The sequence below is a fragment of the Thermobia domestica genome, chromosome 8 (genome assembly GCF_964235325.1).
Source record: "Thermobia domestica chromosome 8, izTheDome1.hap1.1, whole genome shotgun sequence".
In the NCBI taxonomy this organism is placed as follows: Eukaryota; Metazoa; Arthropoda; class Insecta; order Zygentoma; family Lepismatidae; genus Thermobia; species Thermobia domestica.
In genome coordinates this window covers 97,221,831-97,241,401 of record NC_137461.1, presented here as the reverse complement: position 1 = coordinate 97,241,401, position 19,571 = coordinate 97,221,831, and the positions used below count along the sequence as shown (strand labels likewise).

General features: G+C 35.7%; 1 protein-coding gene across 1 annotated transcript in view; it reads left to right on the top strand.

Moving 5' to 3' along the window:
• The window catches only part of LOC145691793 (alpha-tocopherol transfer protein-like), a 309,517-nt gene that overhangs the window by 105,706 nt on the left and 184,240 nt on the right, over positions 1-19,571 (top strand). The gene's annotated exons all lie outside the window — the stretch shown is intronic.

Sequence of the window (19,571 nt, the reverse complement as noted above, 5' to 3'; positions counted from 1 at the left end):
TCGGAAAATACCCATTTTTTGGGTAGGTACATACAAAAGGGGTAAATACCCGGGTAAATACCCATTTTTTATTTACCTACCCACTGGGTATTTACCCGACCCACATCTCTAGTCTTGACACATTTCTCCTATGTTCTTCATACACGACATTGAGGGCAGGTTCAGGACTACACTGGGCGGTACTGATTTTCTGTGATGGTGTGAATCTCTTCTTGCAATCTTCGAATTTGGTTTGTATGTTCGGTTACTTGTGTTTCGACTATATCAACAGTACTTCTCACTACTGCAAAGCTATGAATAATTTTGTTCCATCCTGTTGTCGGTAATTTCCAATTTGGTATTTATCTTCTGCGTTACTTGTTCCAATCTGCAATCCATCTGCTGTGCTATTTGCTGTGCCACCTGTTGTACAACTTGATCCAATCTGGTATCCAATTTGGAATCCATCTGCTGTGCCACTTGTTCTAATCTGGTATCCAATTTGGAATTCATTTGTTGTCCTATTTGCTGCGCCACCTGTTGTGCCACTTGTTCCAATCTGGTATCCAATTTGGAATCCATTTGCTGTGCTACTTGTTCCAATCTGGTATCCAATTTGGAATCCATTTGCTGTCCTATTTGCTGTGATATCTGTTGTGCCACTTGTTCCAACCTGGGACTTGGTCACCTCTTATATATTCTCCTACGATCAACTTTTAAAGAAGTCAGGAGGAGAGTTTATTACATCCTGATACCAAAAAGAGTATGCAGCGGGAGTGTATGGTCACAAACGAAGTGATGTGGATGAGGGTACAAAGAAGAATTTCATAAAAAGCATGGAGAAAAGCATGGAGGAGACCTACACACAAATGAAGAACAGAGGAAAAGAGATTTAAAGAAGTTCTGGACACAACTAAGGAGAAATGGATACAACGAAGAGGATAGGGTGACATGAAACATAGCAAGAGAGAGAAAGAAAGAGGGAGAAGTCAAGAACAAAAATTGTTTGGAATAGAAAGCCTAGGCAAAGAAACCGAGAAGATAAAGAGAATGTTTCGGAAAGCAGGAAAAAGGACGTACAGGAAAGGAGGAAGCAGAATAATTGAACTGGTCAGGAAAACAAAGAGAGAAGCAATAGCAGACAAAGACGAAGAGGGGGTAATATATAGAGTAGGATGCGCGGAGTGTAACAAAATTTACATAGGATGAACAAAGAAGAAGATGGAAGAAAGGATAAAACAGCATAAGGATGATGTAAGATTGAAAAGGGATAACAATGCAATATATAAACATCAAAAAAGAGACAAACCACAGAATAGGGTGGGAAGGAGCAGAGGTCATAGAAGTAGATAAAAAACTTTGGTGAGAAAATGGAAAGAAGCCAGGGAGATTATGAAGGCAGGAGACAAGGTGATGAGTTGGAATGCAGGATTCTCGATAAATAAAGAGTGGGAGAAGATTCTGCTTAAAGAAGAAAAATGAAAAGGAAGAAGAAAGAAAGAGAGCAAACTAATAAGAAAAATAAGGATAATTAAAGGCAGAATGGATCCAGCGAAAAAAGTTAACTTTTAATTGGACACGTGTGCAGCTAAAAAATGAAAGTGGAAACCACACAAGTGTTACTTTTTAATGAAGGGGTGGGGCCCAATTAAATGTTGATCTCCGGAGAGTATATAAGAGGTGACTAATTCCCAAACAGGCAGAAGGAGTGGAAGTCTGACGAAGACACAGTTATTGTGTCGAAACTGTTACGTGATTGTGTGTTTTCTTACATATTATCACATAGCCATGCTCAGTGTATTATAATTTGTTTCCTTTCAAAATACGAAGTAAACACATGCTCATGTCTGGTTTTGTAAAACACATGATTTCATTTTTTCGGATTGTCGATCAAGACAATTAACAAAATAGACATGCTTAATCTTTCTTATGATCAGTGTAGAACTCATAGTTTTCGGAGTCGCTAGATGAATAATGACAATCTCCAATCTGTCCAAATAGTTGTTATTGGATACCCAGTGTAAAATGGCCTCTGAGCTGTATCTGGTGATTGTTAAATAAATAAATTAAATAAATAAATAAATAGTGTTGCTAACGAGACGAGAAATAAGGTTTTCTTGCCTCGTCTCGATTATGGAAGACTTACTTAGTGTATCAATTATCGAAGGATTAGTTCTCATCTCATCTCAAAATTTATTCGGATTGTTTTGTTATTTTATTTATGCCCTGGGTTTTCTTAATTTCATCCACAATTTATGAGATTCCCTCCTCATCACGAGAGGTTTACGAAAGGTGTAGTAGGTATATAACAAAAATTTAAACTATGTTAATTTTTATAGCAGTAGTACGGCCAGGGAGGATCCAGGGCTACACACCCCTAAAAGTTTTTTTTTAATGCCTGCATTATTATTTTTATCTTAAGTTATACGTAGCCAATTTTAAAACTCTCAAAGTTGATAGCCTATGCTATTCTTATTTTCAGTACACTGTATTTTTTATGTATTTTATTGTTATTTATGATGCAAGACCTGTTTAAATGCGCTTGCCCTTTCTCTATTGAAAGTATTTAAGCAAAACTAAATTTGGTTGAACAAGTCATTGAAGCGGTGGGGGAATATAAAGGCTAAAATTTGTACAAAAAATGAAGCCTAAAACAACGTTTACGGGGGAGGGTTCCGGACCACCCACAGTCCTATGTGGTATTCCATACTACTGATGTGAAAAAAAATAACGGTTTTTCGGTTTATAAAAGAACCGACAGAGATTTTTCAAAAAACGGGAAGATTATAAAACAGTTCCGATTTTCAGAGAAAATTGTTTCGAATTTAAAAACTAGCGTTTACGACTATAGCCGATTTTTAATTGAAAACCGAACCGTTTTTTAGTAGAAAAACGAGCCGGTTTAAAACCAAACCCGGTTAATGACAGAATTTAAAATGTTTTTTAAGATTGTGGTAAAAGCAAATTAAACTTCAGAGTTGACTTGCGCGGCAGTTTATAATTGTTCGTGTATCCAGTCAGCGTAGCTGGCAAGTTCATCTTGCATAATCATATACGGTAAGTACTTGCAACCCTAACTGTAGCCGATAAACAACAGCAGAAGCATGACACAAGTAAGATTGTCAGATTTACTCTCACTCAAATATTAGTGTATCGAAAAACTTTTTAAAATAAAGCTACTTTTGCAGTAGATACACAAAGAAAATAAGACTGACTGTTAGAATAACAATAGAGGTATACAAACTCATTCTTTATCAGTTAAACTTCTTACGATAAGGTAAGTTTGGCAACATGAACTCAGTTGTTGCTACGTCGGCGGAAGCAGGATGACAGTTTTGATTCATTGTGTTCTGTGATAGTTCAGTGAATTTTGTTGTGCGCGTTTCTTGTTTTGTTTTATCTTGTTATTTTCTTGTTATAGTTATTCCGTGTGTTATCTGTGTTATTATTAGTGCTGTTATTAGTTAATTTTGTGTTTAACTGCTATAGTGGTATTTTTGGAGACAGTCGCTGGAAATTCCCACATTGTTATAAGAAGCAAAAAAAGAAGGGAAACCTCTTTCTACTGGTGGAAAAATCATTATTAAACGTTTATTCATAAATCATTATTAAACGAAACCAGGCAGTGAAGCTGGAGAGAGGGTTTGTCCTTAGGCGTCAAGGCATCTCTGCAAAGGGGGGGGGGGGAGAAGAGTAATAGTCATTCATACCATGACTAAAGCCACATTGCCACGTTAAATGAATCTTGTAGCTGTCATTAAAAAAAAAAAAACTTTCAACCCGATCTTTCTATTTACTCTTTAGATGTTACAACTTCTTGAAGGCAAGAAAGGTTTCTCCACACATACAGCACTGCACTCTAGTGGACAAACAGTAAACATCCTCAATAAAAACGTGTAAAAAAAACGTGTATTTTGGAGCACTTCCCCTCCCTGTCCAAAAGAATCCGTTGTTTCTTTTATGTTAGCGGGATAGTGAGAGCAGGTAGCAAGCAAGACGTCCCAGAAAGTTGCGCATCGTTCAACTCCTTGCAAGATGGAAAAAATGTTTTATGATCCTTTCAAGACTATTTGTACACGGAGAAATATGGTAAGGTTTCAAGACTTTTTTTTTATGACAACTACAAGTTCTAACGTGACAACGTGGTTTGGGAGTGGGTAAATTTCTGGAGCTGACCTCGTTTTCGCGGCATAAAAACAGGCGATCATTACGGAGAATTTTAGCACCAGAATAACGTTTCCAAGAAATACTCCTTCCGAATGTACCACCAAATTCCGTGATTGTTATAGAGAATAACCGCACACACTCAACAAAAGACGAAAAAATCCCTACGAAATCATGTACCACAAAAGCAATTGTCGAATGGTTAAAAAATAAAGGTGTTGAATGTGATTCAAGCTGGAACAAATTTGAAGTAATAGAAATATTAAATAAAGTTGCTTCTAACATACATGTCTCCTACAGAATAGATCGCATTACAAAGGAAGCCGGACATTAAGTTCTTCCGTCTCCCCTTATCATTGTGAACTCCCTCCCACTGAACTTGTGTGGAGTAAAGATTTCGATGTTTCTTGCCTCCAGAAGTAGATTACGTATGGTAAGTTATTACAATTCCTCTTCTATTATTATTATTATTATTATTATTATTATTATTATTATTATTATTATTATTATTATTATTATTATTATTATTATATTGAGTCGCTTACCGCTGCGCTGTTTGGTGTGTGTTCTTCATTTTTTTATTTTTTCAAATCGGCTTCTTCCTACTCATATAAGTGGCAACGTCGCGCTCGTTGAACGTCATTTCCGTTTTATAATCTTCCTAAGGTGGAACAGAAACCACAACGTAAAAATGGCTTTCTACGATTATTATTATTATTGTTATTAGTATGACTATTATTATTATTATTAGCAGTAGTAGTAGTAGTTGTAGTAGTAGTAGTAGTAGTAGTAGTAGTAGTAGTAGTAGTAGTAGTAGATGATTTGCATTATTAATATGAGCAGTATGATAAGTAAAAATAATAATAATTAGAAGAAGACAACAAAGAAATAATAATAATAATAATAATAATAATAATAATAATAATAATAATAATAATAATAATAATAATAATATACCAATGTTCTTAACCTAATTCCGATCACGACCTCATATTATCACATCCTCTTGCCTAGGGATGCGCACGAGACAAGATTTGTGGTAGTCTCGTCTCGAAAATGTGCTGTAAAAGTGCCGACTCGACCCCCTTATAATTTCTGGCTTCTGATAAGCTATTGTCGGATTTTTAATATACCTATTGCAGAAGTGTCACTATATACATCCATTTCTATAATAGTGGAATAAATTTCTTATATATATTGGATGCAGTAACTTCCCTAAAAGCGAATGGATTAAAACCAAATTTAGTCCGTCCATTCATATTACAAACATCGAATCCGATCCGTCATACTGTTTCAAAATGGAGCCCGTTTCAAAATTTTAAAACTTCATAACTCCCTCAATTTTGGATCATATGATAAAAAATAAAGTGTATTTGATTTCTTCTGGTATTTAAATATGTAGTTGTTATTAGTTTCATATAGTACCTTTTTCATTTAAATTGATTTTTAACCAACTCTGCACCTGTTGAAAATGTTTAGTAGACCAAGTTTTGTTGTAATTGACAGTATGTATACAAATAAAAATTGTCTATCAGAACAAAATTCAAAATAATAATTATTTTTTAAAAATATTTTCCGGAAGTAGATGCTAACTATATTTATATCTTTCGCTTATCCTCGCGACCGCCAGGTTGAGAAACCCTGTCCTATACTATTTCTTCTTCTTGCAGACCTCGTGTTTGTGTGGATTGGGGCGTCAAGCCAGCGACTCAAGGGTCCTGACTTCGAATCCCGGTTGGAATATGGTTGTTTGTGGATTTTAAAACCTTTATAGCAGTGCTAGAAGACACTCAAGACAGGTCAAAGTTCTTCGTTACTTAACGGGCCAACAATATAGCGTATTTATTGTCTTCTTCTCCTCATTATTATTATTTTTACTTATCATACTGGTCATATTAATAATGCAAACCATACTACTACTACTACTACTACTACTACTACTACTACTACTACTAATAATAATAATAATAATAATAATAATAATAATAATAATAATAAAAAGCCATTTTTGCGTTGTGGTTAGAGCGTGTCCCTTTTCTCCACCGGGTAAACGTGTTCGTTTGAAATTTACAATCGTGTATCGTGTTCCATTTGACATCGATTCGCATCAATGACGTACTAGGGATCCCAATCACTACCGACTATTATCATCTTGAGTGAGCAATATTTGTCTTCGTGAGAAAACAGGTTCCATAAACAGGTTCCAGTGTATCACATTGTGGCATGTATGAGCAGAGTACATAGCTTTCAGGAGCTATGGGGGAACGATCATTCTACTTCCGGTTCGACGACGTTGCGAATCGTAAGAATAAGCATATTTCTATCTTTCAATATGTCATTTCCCTTGTGCAAGTTTCAATGCGATACTCGTCGAGGAGTTGGATAGCTTTCCTTGTCAGATTTACCATTTACAAAGATAGACAATATCGTTGTGAGAGAGAGAGAGGACACTGACACAGATTTTCAGAGCAAATTGAGGTCAAAACGTTCTCTTCGAAAAACCTCTAAATTACTGTCATGGTCAGAAATGTCCATGATGTGTTTGAAAAAGTATTTGTTGAATATCCATTTCTCATGTTTGTTTATTTTAAAAAATAACGATATTTTTTTTTAACCATTATGAGCTTCTTTTACGATTATCAACTAAAAATTGACTCGTGAAATACCTAATTGATTAAATTTAGAACTAAAAAAATTATTGATAATTTTAATTGTTAATTTTTCAAAGGAGTATTTGCAAGCCTGCTGATTAGTAAATAATTGAAATATCACTTCCAACGAAACATTTGGATTTTGGAGGACAAAAAATGCCTAAACCCGTTCCTCTATCGGTGATGCTTAGAATCGATGTCTAGTCAATGAAAACACCTCCGTGATAACAGAGAGAAAAGGTTGTCAAGTCAATAGGAAAAAGAAACCTACGACAGTGATACGCACGGGTCAAGCCTAAAAAGATAACACACTATCTCACCTTCACAGAATGCTTACATGTAATCAGCATGTAATAAGTCATCGTCCAGCTATCATTTGAGAGGATGTAACATGCCCAGTCTCTTGAACAAACTATGATACTAGAGTAAAGTGAGGAGCAGATTTATCTTATGCTGCACTGCTTGGACGTCTAATGCTCTAACACAAAAATTGAAATTTCCAGGAGTGAAAATTGAGGTTCAATATTTTATAAACAATCTATATTTCTCTTATGTTGGCAAAATCATAATTATGTAGTTTTGCAATTTACTGTTTATAAAAATAGTTTTTTTTTTAAATCTTGCCAATCTATAGCAGTAAATGTAAATATTAATCAATTTTTTAAAAATGTTTTCAGTTAGGCCACTTGGGATGTCCATTTATTCCCACATAGTATATAAAATAGACTTATATCCATATCATATGTGATATAATGTATATACAACAAATATTACATTATACATTGGCCATAATCCATGATATGTACGATTATATTCGAAGATAAATTATCATCTCAGACTACATATGGAACTTTTTTAAACAAACAAAAATAAACTTTAATATAATATATTTTAGAAGTTTCCTCTTTGGTTTCATAACTGTCTCTGATTAAGTGAAAAACTGTAAAGTTTTTACATTTCTTTAGTGTATCCTCTTAGTTACAAATAAACCCTTCTTAAATGTGGTATCGAATGTTTTATCTCCAGAGTCTTCAACCCTTGGCTCTCTTAGACGCTACCTCTAATACGCCTCCCTCCGAGATAAAGGTGTTCCCCACAATTCTTTATTGGAAACTCCAATATTCAGCAAATCTTCCCGCCTTCTTCCCTTCCCCTGATTTCGATACATTTACAGGCTGCGGTTAAGTGACTTGAGAGAAAAGAAGAAGAAGAGAGCTTAAAGCCAAAAGTTTTTACTCCCTTATGTATACCACCCCTTTTCATGAATGTGATGCAAACGTGATAAAACATGCCTCCTGCATTATTGGAGATATTTTCCAGATGGCTTTTCTACAGTCTTCTATATAGTAATACTGTATGATGCTCATCTTTCTCTTCTCTGAGCATCGTGAATGGATAAAAAGCTGTCTGCCTGATGAAGGGGGGACGGCAGGCGGAAGGATAAGCATTGGAGCAGCCAACCAACGATACTTCTCCTCAAGGATTAAAGCTCTCCTTTCCCCCGCACCTCACTTCGTCTCTAACTCTTCTATACCTCAACCTTTTTCGTGCTAAAGTGTACGTATATACGTATACAGAAGGAGAAGAAGAACCCCAAGAACAAATGCTCCATTATTCAGACCGTTATCTTTTTCACGGAAAGCAAAGTTTTCTTTTGCAAACTTAAAGAGTTAGGTTATGATTTCACTTTTTCTGCTGGGGAAAAATATAAATATTCTGTCTGGTATGATATATTATATCTTAAGTGCATTATATTTATGTAGATACATATTCTGAAAACTTAAACTTTCAACACACTAAGTGTTCATCATTATAGTTATTTTTAGTTTTTGATGCAACTCTGAAAGCAACTAACACTCTACAATATTATGGCATTTTGTAACGTGCATACACTATTGTTTTTGAAACCAGAAGTGGTATTATTCTAAGCTAGACGAACTTAGTTTTCAATGCAAAGGTAATAGATCCATTACTTCCAACTTCAGCAGAGAGATTAGGGGTAGGGATACATTTCTATCCTTAAGACGCTGGATCCACATACGAGAAAATTTCTGGCTATTATTTAACCATTTCCATTCCATGCAGATCCAATATTTGATAGCTCGGCCACTTCCGGTTTCAGCAGAGAGAGATAAGGGCAGAGATAAATTTCTATTCTTCGGACGCTGAATCCACATCTGAAAACGTTTCTCGCTGTTTCGCTGTTATTTAACCATTTCCATTCCATAAGGATACAATATATAATAGATTCACCACTTCCGGTTTCAGCAGAGAAATAAGCGTGGAGATATATTGTAATCTTAGATCACTGAATATATATCCGAGAACGTTTCTCACTATTTAACCTATTCCATTACATAAGGATCCAACATTTGATAGATCCACCATTTCTGTTTTCAGCAGAGAGATAAGGATGGATATATTCTATTCTTAAGACGCTGAATCCACATCCGAAAAGGTGTCTCGCTATTATTTATTCCAGAGATGCAAATAAGCATCAAAAATTTTATTAGCCCAAGAAGAAAGCTAGTAGCCCACATCCCACAATAGAAACCGTTTACTTACCTTCGGTATGGTATTAAATACCGATGAACCACTCGCCCCCTACATTCCTGATTTAACCATTTCCATTCCATGAGGATCCAATAATTGAAACCGTGATTAAATATATATATAACGTCTGATTTCAATAAAGATATAACGGAAGAGCTGAAACCTTGTTTTAGAAACGTTGAATCCATAACGAAAAGACTATTCCTCACAGATCTCTTAACATTTTTATATACATTGTAATATCCCTTGTGAAGTTGTTTACAAACAAATCCACGCATCAAGTGTTTATAAACACCACCTCGTGCTTCATCAAAAGGAACTTCCACCAGCGGGACCTGCAATCACCTGCAGACGACGTTTAGCCCCTCCCACGGAACAGAAGACGAAATTGAAGCAGCAGCGCCACCGCCACCCAAGGGACGCTATAAATTGGACAGAAGAATCCAGCTCTGTACCAGTTTTCTGGTGACCCTCCTTTAGTCTGCTACGGGACTCTTGGAGTAACCTAACCCCAGACCTCTAGTCTGCTACGGGACTACGCCTATCCTATCTCCTGGCTTAGCCTGCTATGGGGCTCTGTCTGCGCATCCTAACCTCAGCCGCTTAGCCTGCTACGAGGCTCTGTTGGCGACTTAACCCGCCTCTGCTTGCTACGGAGCATTGGTTCCTTAAATCCAGTCCTCTTAGCCTGCTACGGGGCTCTGTTGGAGATCCTGTCTGCAACCTTACGGTCAAAGACTACCTATACTCACCCTGATTGTAGAGAAATCAATTTGTATCGTATTTTTGTAAAAAATACTTTTATAAGGGAACTTTTTATAATAAAATACTGGTAGTGGGAGTCGATTCCGGACGCTCTTTTTATTAACAGCTCTACCTTTTCCTATATATATGAGACAAAATTACACAAAGTTTTACAATATATATATATGTGTGAGATCCAATTATTAAATCGGAAGTAGTAGTCTATATCTGTAGAAGCATAAGGGCGACAATAGACTACATTCTCCGTAGGATAACTCACATAAAAGAAAGTTTCTCACTATCTATTATATTCCCATTCCTCCTCTGTAAAGCCAAAAGTGTTAGATTTCTACTACATTCAGTTTCAATCAATAGAAGAATTAGGGTAAATATCGACCTGTTCTTGGGTCGATGAAACCATATCAGAAAATTATATTATCTTGTTAACTCTTACCGTTTTGGCTGTAATGCCTATTAGAACACCGATTAGCGGATAACTAAGATTTCTCATGCTTAAGCATACGTAGCACAGTTTGGAAGTCGAATTAAACTGAACATTGGCATTATTTTTCTACAGCTTTTACATTTAATGATAAATAAGAACATTGAAAACGTATATATAACAAACATATTATCTTCTTGTGTCATTTTTAGGCTAAGGGAGGCGATGATTAAGGCAAGTGAATAATGACGCTGTAATTACAGTTACAAATTCACTCCCATTTTCACTCCAACCAGTGGAGATGATTGGAAAGCCTGAGAAAATGGATGCCATAAATGTACCAAAATTGTTTTTCTTTTAAACTAAAGTTGATTGGCTTGCTTAGGGTTTTGCGTCCTTTTCAGCATTAAGGCTATATGAGACATAGACAATTAGTTCAAGATAAAATCTGAACCACTATAATGCGTTCAAATTTCAACTTTATCTTACCGGAAATCGGTCCCGGGACTCCATGCAGCAAAGGAGCACGCACTAGCCAATAAGCCAGTGAGGAGGCTTCTCTCAAAATTTATCGTAAGATACTTTTATGCAGGGGAGGGGTGAATTCGCTCGCCCCTCACTCTTGACTAATTTTAACTCCAAGCACTACGATTGTGGAAAAAATACTTAATAAACACACACACAATACTGTAGCAAAATCTAACAATTTTTGCAGTACAAACCATTGAACTTAATTTTAAATGGGAGGGATACATTCTCTCTCATTCTTGACTGATTTTCGTCCCAAGCAGTGATGGTAATTGTGAAGTCTAAGAAATATACGTTATATTGGACAAAATCGAACATGTTTTCGGGAAAGTTCTAGTGGAAAATATCTTTTTGATATATCGGGAATCATTTACAGCCACTTCTCCTTGGGAATTGAAATGAAATCTTTAAGTTTTACGTCCCACGATTATGCCGGTTAGGCTAAAGGAGACGGTGATGATGAGAGATGAGTGAAATGGTGGAATGAAGAAAGTGGGAGGAAACGGTTAAAATAAACAAATACTGATATACCTGGTAACACCTTTGGCCTTGGACACAGTCATTACATTTTAAACAGGACGAATTTGACTCTCACCTGAGCGAGCATCCGTCGGCAGAAGTGCAACCCATTCCTAATTTAATTCAGATGCCACAACACTACAAAAGAGAAAAGAAAAAAGGGAACAGGGGAATTATTTATTTACTCATCCCCTTTCAGCAGCTTCAATATATATATATATATATATATATATATATATATATATATATATATATATATATATATATATATATATATATATATATGAGCGCACTTTAATATCACTTTTATTATTTCAATGTCAAATTGGAGCCACACCTGAAATCTTAAAAGCAACTTCTGCACAGTAAAGTCATGCATACCAGCTTCGGAAGAAAACTCCGAGATCAAAGTTCCAGTGATGTAGCAAACAGTTAAAGCACTCGGCGAGATGACGACAGCCACAGTCTATTAAGTTAGTAATCACTAACGACAATCCCTTAAGGGCGGACAGGACAAGTAGACAAATGACGTGGAAAAATGTGGAGTAACCCAGTAGACGTAAATTGATTTGAATGAATGCTCAATGAGTTGTATTAATTATTAATGCTGACAATATTTGACGGAGTTGACTTGAACAGACGCTAGTTTCAATGCGTACACTAAATTATATGTGTGCGTAACTTACTTATTATAAAGAGACTAGTTAACACGAAACTTTATCTACAAACGAGTACGGGAGTAACTAAGATACTAAGATCATGTGATACTAGATCGTAAACCTCCGTTGGAACACAGAAAGAGAAAGAGAGAGAGATTTTACTTAAATCTATATGACGTACGTAATGAGAGAATGGAACTGGACAATTACGAGGCCGGGCACTAGCCAGGCATCCATGGAAAGAGTTCCCCATCGGAATTAATTTTACCCTGACATATCGTAGTACTTAGAGTACAACGAAAAATTTAACATTCTCAAAAACATCATTTTCTACAAACGGTTTTAAATGTTTAATATCTTACTATTATTACGTGTGTTCATATGCAACAAACAATTTAAGTTATTTGTCGTGAACTATGACTTCCAATTTCGAATCTAAATTGTTAACTAATGATGCAATCACTCTTCACGAACATGTGCTTAAAATTCACTCAATCCCAATTTCGATAATCCGTTAACCAAATGACAATATAGTTTCCACATAACTCTTATCTACATCTCAGGAGTTCTTGGATTTCAATCTGGAATATACCTTATAACTTTACCTTCCAAGCAGCCACAAACTAGCATTTTCATTCATGGCAAACCTTTCCTTGAACAAAGAATAGCAACATGTAGTTCCTCTTTGACTTAGGCCACTTCTTTTCTCCGCATCTTAAATTAACTGTTCGTATTTCTTCACCTTCCTTAACTCCAGTCTTCGATAGGATTCCAAACAACTATATTGTCACTTAAATCCGTTGAGATGCACGTAGATAATATAGAAAAATTTATGGCGAACACACCATTCGATTAACTTGAGTTCTTTCACTTTGTTTTTCAGTACACAGTATACTTGCGCAGTCTAAACACTGCATAGAAAACCTTTACCATCCCTCTCATTCTTTCCCAGTTCAACGGAATATTCGGGGTATTCCGAATAAACGTATTAATAATAACCAAATAACATGACTATATATATATATATATATATATATATATATATATATATATATATATATATATATGAAATATAAACATTAAGAAGTAAAATATAACTAGAAAGCAGCAATATAAGGGTGATAATCGCTAATCTAGCTAGCCTCATTCTATACCTTCTTTAGCTACTGCGAATTCTTGAACTATGACTCCTTTCAACTGGTAGAAGAAAAGGGAAAGACGTTTAAGAAACAGCAGCAGACAAAGCCTCGTTTCTGGACTTACACTTTGATCTGAGAGATCTACTAAGGAATGTTATCCCTCAAATCTTAAAATATACATGAATTATCACAATGGATAAAAACGATATATTGTGTTTACTTCTTAATAAGATAATAATAGAAAACAACGCGTTCAAAACAAAAGAAAAGAGGAAACAAACAAACCAATTTATGTCACTCAACGCAAATAACGTGACTAACGAGTGATTAGCAATACACTTGTAAAGACACTAAATGGGAGTATACCTCAAATATTAAATACGAGAAATAGAAATAAATCAACTTATTATGAGTCTATAATATAGCTATCTGTTACGGACAGGGTACGTTACAATATAGACCTATTTTTTCAAAGAAACCACTGAAAGTGAGTGTTGAAGGTGTTGCAGGGGGAGGGAATGAAAATGCTGAAGGTGGTCTCACAGGGACAGCCACACACTAGCAAATGGGTCTACATCATTGTATTCTATACCTAGGTATATCGTCACGTTATATAGGACTTAGATATAACTATTATCATGCCTGTTGTTCTGTATGGTTGCGAAACATGGTCGCTTACCCTGAGGGAAGAACGTAGGCTGAAAGTATTTTAGAACAAGATCCTAAGACGAATGTTGAGACCCAAGAGAAACGGGAATGGGGAATGCTAGAAACTTCACAACGAGGAACTACATAATTTATGTCGTTCACCAAATATTGTTAGGGTCATCAAATCTAGGAAGCTTAGGTGATTAGGTCATGGAAGAAAATAGGAATGCTTTCAAAATTTAACTGGAGGTCCAATCGGAAAACGGTCATTAGAAAGACTTAGGCATAGATGGGAGGACAATATTAAGATGGATCTCACAGAAAAAAGGAATACAAAGTAGAAACTGGATTCAGTTGGCTAAGGATAGAAGTTAGTGAAGAGCTTTTCTGAACGTGGCATTGGATCTCCTTATTCCATAAGCCATAGAGTTAGTTAGTTAGTTATATAAGACTTAGATGTTTCAATTTTCCTATTCCTTTAATTTGTCACTCGTTGTTATAAACGGTATGAAGATTTAATTTTGAAAATACTCATTAGCTATGGATATATTCTTATATTCATACCACAATTCTGGCTGCTTATTTCTCTGAAATGATTTTCAACCATTCCTTTAATAATAATAATAATAATAATAATAATAATAATAATAATAATAATAATAATAATAATAATAATAATAATAATAATAATAATAATAATAATAATAATAATAATAAAACAGTAAAAAGAAGAGCGCTAATATAAAACAAAATGTAGATAAAAGTCAGTTACGCACAAATAATTCCTTGTTAAATGCTGAAAAAGTTGTTAAGCTCTGACTATCTAAAACAATGGAAAGCTAAGAACAGGAGTCTTAAAATTGCATTTTAGCTTAATGTTTCTAAACGCCATTGTTTAAAAACTATCAGTCAGATCTCATAAAAAAATTCACTTGCTTAATACAGTAAGTCTCAAATTATGTGCTTAAAGAATCTGTCAATCTTAAAATTTCATATTCCCAATTCAAAAGAAGTAAAATCATGCTATTTCTTATGCTACAATTTGATTCTTGAAAACCTATGTTTCGTAAACAGTATTCACTGATATAAACATTATTTAGTATTGTTTTGCATGTATACTTTGTTAAAATTTTTCTTTTATTCGTAAGATTCTCCAATCCCCAATAATCATTCGAATATTCATAATAATAATAATAATAATAATAATAATAATAATAATAATAATAATAATAATAATAATAATAATAATAATAATAATAATAATAATGTTGCTGATGTAATAAATTATAGATCTTGTTACTACATTTCAAGACAAATAATGAAACGATGTTACCTTTTATCTGAAAAAAAAAGAATGAAAATATATAAAACTATTTACATAAAGTAGATACTGTTCGTAATCTCAATTTACTGAATGGCTTGTCCTCTTGTCAAATACTTTCTTCGGAGTTAGGAGAGACATTTCTGTCAACAACTACCAAATTGCTAGAATGAAAGAGAGAGAGCGCGGAAATCGAGACAGATATACGCTGATGAGGCAGACTGAAGGGTGTAAGGTGATGATGATGACGATGATGGTGATGAAGAAGAAGAAGATGGAAAGACAGAGACAGACAGGGAGAGAAAGAGGAAGAGGGAAAGAAGAGGATAAGTAAGAAAGACAGGACCGAGATTCGAGGTAGGAATCTAGGTGACGGGAAGGTCGAGGGAAGACAGGAAACAAACAAAAAAAAAGTCTTGATGGCGACAGGAAAGTCTTAAGATCCAGCGTTTCTTATTAAGGTTGCTATAGCGACGAAAATTCAAAGGGCGCCTTAAGGAAAATTGGTTTGGTTTGATCTTCTTCCGTACACACACACACACATACACACATACATACATACATATATGAGCTCTCGGAGGAAAGGTGCGAAAAAGTAGAGGTAAGTAAAGTAAGTCTAGCAGCGTCTTCCAAAGTATTTAAAGTTCAGAGCAGGTACCATTAAAACGCCATAATTATAATTTTCTTGACTTTTTTTATTTTGTGCTCGGAAAGAAAAGCAAAGTTAATTTAAATATTGCTAAATATGATTACATTCCTTAGTTACTGTAGGAAACAATCTAACTGGAAGAAATATGGAACAAATAGGAAAGGGTAAATTCAATATAGTTAATTACCGGTAATAGATCATTGCAGCACATTTCTAGTGATAATATTTCCCAGACTCATATTACCTACATAAAGATGAATAACACGTGGTGTAACTGGCAGGTTCTCGATCTATCACAGAAGGCGGTCCAGTGCTCAATCATTTATGACTATTTTTCAACGTAGACCCGTTTCAACAACACAACTTTTGCCAGCGGTACTGCAGACCCACGGTCCGTTCATTATAGAACTTTTCGTCCTGCATGTGAAAGAAAATCCTCGCCATGATGTCATATTCTTATCGAAAATGGGTCCAGCAAAATGTTTCTTGAGTTTTGGACAAAGACAAAAGTCTGAGAGAGCCAAATGTCGCGATTATGGGTGATGGGGATGCAGTTCGAAACTACAGAACCTGCTGGCAGACATTGCAATACCTGATCTGTACACGAGTGCGTTTCCGGACACGTTTCTGCAATATTCCTCATTTCTCCTTTACGGCATTCCCTAAATACTTAATGGGCAACATAACATGCACCATTTATTATTTCACCTCTCTTGAAGGACTCAATCAAGATAACGTAACTCAAATCCGGAAAAAAAGAAACCATCATCTTGCCAGCTGAGGGACTGAATTTAACTTTTTTGGGAGTAGAATGGGAGCAAGGGCACCGATTCTGGAGGGCCAAGGGGGCCCGGGCCTCTCCAAAGCTGATGTGGCACCCCTTATTTTATTTAAGGATATACAATACTTGGCATGATTTAAATGCGACTTGTCTGAAAATCCTCATATATGCCTTCTGCATCTGAAAGCCCCCCCCCCCCAAATTTACAGAGAAATCAGCGCCCTTGGATAGGAGGGATATTTCCACTATTTTGATTGATTGCTCCTTGGTCTCCGGCTGAAAATGGTAAACAAATGTTTCATCTATGGTCACAAAAACCTTCTAGAAACGTCAAGAAAAATAAAGTTTGCGGGCAAACAAACGTGTCTCTTGCGTTTGTTTTCAACAGTCATTTTCGCGGCCCACCGATTTGACACCTTGTCCTTGTGCATGTCCAGCACAACTGATAGAATGTATCCAAACCATTTCTGAAACATAACCGCCTTCTCTGTAATGTAATGTTTGCTCACTTTATCCATTTTTCAGAAATGTGCTTTTTCTCCATTACATTCTTCAATATTTGAAAGGAAAAAGCTATTTGTACGAAAGTTGGTATTGGGCCCTACAAAGATTCATACCTAGTACTATGAGTAACAGATGTAACATTCGGCAGAAAGTCATTTTATCATGGTCATTCCCCACAGATAAAAGAATTTTAATAATAATAATTGTAAGTATTGTATATTGTAAAATGTTATAAATCATAACATTGTATTCATAAAAACTACAGAAAGCGTATTTCGTTTTATCAAAATAGAATGTACTTGTATTTGACTGTGTTAATAAATGCCAATTGACAATACTGAAAATCTGAGTTCTTTAAGAATATTTTATTCCATCTTTTAACACGTCAGTACACGCCCCCCAATTGTAACATGAGGACACGCCATGACGGCAATTTGCTCACGCAAGTTTTGATAGTTAATTTCAGTATTTTTACATTTTTAATGAGAGTGAAAAATTTATTCTATGAAATTTTGGCTTCTTAGCTTATTATAGACACTTTCAGTACCTAAAAAAGATTAACCTAAAGATTTTGAGAAAATTTTTGTTATGTTTTCACAGTTTTTGAATTTTCTATTACTACACGAAAACACGCCACGTTAGCATATTGCTGCTGCACTCTTGGTTTTACAAAGTAACGCCAAAACACGCGCTGTGAGCAAATTGCCGCATTAGCTATTTAGGCTATAGGAAATTTTCTCCGTCATATTGACACACGTTTTATTATTACAAATACAAAAAAATGTAAAAAAAAAAAAAACATCATTAATGTACTAGAACAGTGATGTTATGAAAGTAGTCCAGTGAAATTTAGAACGTATATTTACATGTCACCTTCTCCGTCCTTATCGTTTACAGTTGGTCCTTGGCCACCCTCGGTGCAGTTTGTACATGATGGTCTTATGTTCCTTGCATTTTGGAGTGTTGCAGTTGATGCATAAGACGGTAGTTTTCCTGTTCTTTCTACGAGGGTAGATACCGCAAACTCTATTATGACCTCGCTGATCAGGTACTGCTTGAGGTTCTTGTCTAATTGGCTTAAGTTGGAATATTTCAACTAGCCGGTCCTTTATTGACCTTGCGATTGGATAGTTTGCAGCTATTCTTCTTTGCGCATGATCCAAAATAAGCTGTCGACCAAGTGATTTCAAGAAGTCTTTTCTTGCAGGCTTGTTGAATTCATTATCTCCCATGTTGTTGGCTTTCCAAACAACAAACGAATTTATTCCACCAACATTCAATTCAAAGAAAAACATTGTTAGTGGCCAGCGATTTGATACACTCGATTCGCTATACACTTTTTGCATTGCGTCACTGACATCTACACCACATTTGTTTTTGTTGCAGAGGGTAATTGATGGTTTGCATGCTTCACCTGTACTTTCAGCAATCTCATCGTCCTCGTGCCATGTGGAAAGTAATACAATATACTTGTTCTCTGCAGCTTTGTACGATACTAGTGCCACCTGTTGTTCTACTCTTCAAACAATACGTTTAAAGAATGAGCAAATGGTCCTTAAAATACAACACATAACACTAGAACACGCCCGTTAGCAGCCTGCTCACAACAATCTTTACCTGGTTACACGCACCGTTAGCAATTTGCTCACGGTGACCAATACACACCCTTCCACTCCAGAACCATGCGCGTAACTGGCAAAACCGGTCAGGGTCAGGTAGAGGTGGGGTGGGTAGGGGATAACTCGGCCCCTTCGCCCCTATTGTCTTAGAATAAGGAAAGTGCAGGTGTTTTTGCAAAATTGCGGCAATTTGCCGCGGGTGCGTGTAACGACGAGTTAAAATCATATCACTTATAAGTGATTTTTTTTTTTGGGGGGGGGGGCCTTCCTTGCTTACTTGCCCAATCAACTTTATTCCCTCAATCAGGGATAGAAGGGCTTTAAACTTCCACTATACTGTTGCGTGATGGAGGATCCTTGTGGTAAACACGACATAAGTTTTCTTGCTCTTGAACAACACTTTTTGTTTCCGGAAACCACCACAAGCATTGTGCCCTTCCTACGTTATTTTTCGTTTCGGCAATACAAGCGCAGTAACCAGTAGTCGTATACAAATACAAAAATTTGCTTCAAAATTAGTTTTCTTTCTTTCTTTCTCTCTCTCTCTTTTCGTCTCTTACCATATTTAAACTACACACTTTCATAAACCGCCTGTCCCATTCCTTACACTCTGTATATCTCCGTGAAAATTATATGGATATCCTGTACTTGTATATTCAGTGGCAGATCTA